The following is a 1,731-nucleotide window of genomic DNA, read 5'->3' as shown; positions in this document are numbered from 1 at the left end:
AGAAATCAGAAGTCCAGCCCAGGTCTGTCTGACCGCAATGTCCAACCTCTTTAATTACATCTAAGTGAGCATTTTTTTTTTTTTTTGGTACTCACGATTGAACTCAGGGGTGCTTACCACTAAGCCACATCCCCAGCCCTTTATATATTTTATTTAGAGACAGGGTCTTACTGAGTTGCTTAGGGCCTCGCTAAGTTGCTGAGGCTGGCTTTGAACTTGTGATCCTCCTTCCCCAGTCCCCTTTCCCCCGCCCCCAGCCGCTGAGATCATAGGTGTGTGCCACCGTTCCTGGCCTCAGGCTGGCTTTTGCCAAGTGATAAAACTCTTCTTACCCTCAAATGTCCAAATCCAGAAGTCTGAAGCTGCTTAGGAATTTTATTAGTAGTAGTAATCTAAGATGAATCGCTTGCCCAAACTAAACACAAAATAGAGTCAATGGAGGAGCATCGATATCTAAGCATTGTTCTTTTTATTTTCATGTTTTAAATCAAAGGCTGAGGGCTGAGATCATGTCTCTTGTGCCTCATTTTATCATTAATGCCTTCACAAATAGCAGTCAGTCATTAAACATAATGCTTAGAGAGATCCTTAAGATTGTTTTCATCTTGAAACTTGGTAGCTATCATGATAAAGAGTCATTTCAGGACAGATAGTAACTTATAAGGAATAATTTGGCTGTGCTTTGTTATTAAGAGTTAATGTGTGATTTAAAACAAAATGGGGAAAAAAAAATAAAACAAAATGGGGGTTGGGGTTGTGGCTCAGTGGTAGAGCGCTCCCCTAGCATACATGAGGCACTGGGTTCGATCCTTAGCACCACATAAATGTAAAATAAAGATTATGTGTCCACCTAAAAATAAAAATAAAATAAAACAAAATGGCACTTAAACAAAATGATACTTAAATAAAGGTGATTTGAAATAAAGCAATAAATATATTTAGGACTGGGGTTGAGACATAGTCTAGTGGTAGAGTGCTTATGATCCCTAGCACCATTAAAAAAAAATAGAAAAAGTGAACATTTTAAAGAAGTTTTTCAGTTCACCCTCTTCTTTCTCCAGAAAGGTAACAACCCCAGACAGGACAAATGGCCCATCTAAGTCTCCTATCCAAGCCTCTGTACTGACCTTGCCTTCTACTTCACAAAGGTTACAGGAACCTTCTCAGACTCCATCTAGAAATTTGGACTCCACCCCTCCTTCCAGCTCCACGCATCCCGCCACATGATCCTGTCATCTGAGGATCTCTTGAATCGGCCCCTCTCTCCTCATCCCTCTGAACCTGCCTTCTCATTTGGACTGTTGAAGGAGCCCCCTATGCTCCGATGCATCTGTCCCACGTGTGTGTGATGTTTCTGAAACAACATGTTTTACTCTGCCATGATGGAAATGTCTACTATGGCAGCCAGTGGCCATGTGACTCCTGGGCATTTGGAAGGTGACTATGGAATTGATTTTATATTTTACTTAATTTAAATGTCAACAGGTGGCTAAGAGCTACTTTATTGGACTGTGCAGATCTGGATTCACACGAAAATTACTTAGCACAGTCCACAAGGCCCTTCATCCTCTTGTCCGTACTTCCTTTCCCTGTCCTCAGTTTCCACAGCTCACCCCTGGGCTCTAGCTTTTTCCCCTCCCACATAGCCAGACACTACATTTGTTCATGCTATTGCTTCTCCTGGGATGCCCTGTCCTGCTTGTCTAAGTAGGACAAAGTTCCTAGAGAGCT

This window comes from Marmota monax, unplaced genomic scaffold, assembly GCF_021218885.2.
Source record: "Marmota monax isolate L192 unplaced genomic scaffold, Marmota_monax_Labrador192_F-V1.1 WCK01_AAM20220418_F8-fsc00001, whole genome shotgun sequence".
In the NCBI taxonomy this organism is placed as follows: domain Eukaryota; kingdom Metazoa; phylum Chordata; class Mammalia; order Rodentia; family Sciuridae; genus Marmota; species Marmota monax.
The sequence above is the reverse complement of the archived record's forward strand: the minus strand, read 5'-3'. Positions refer to the sequence as shown.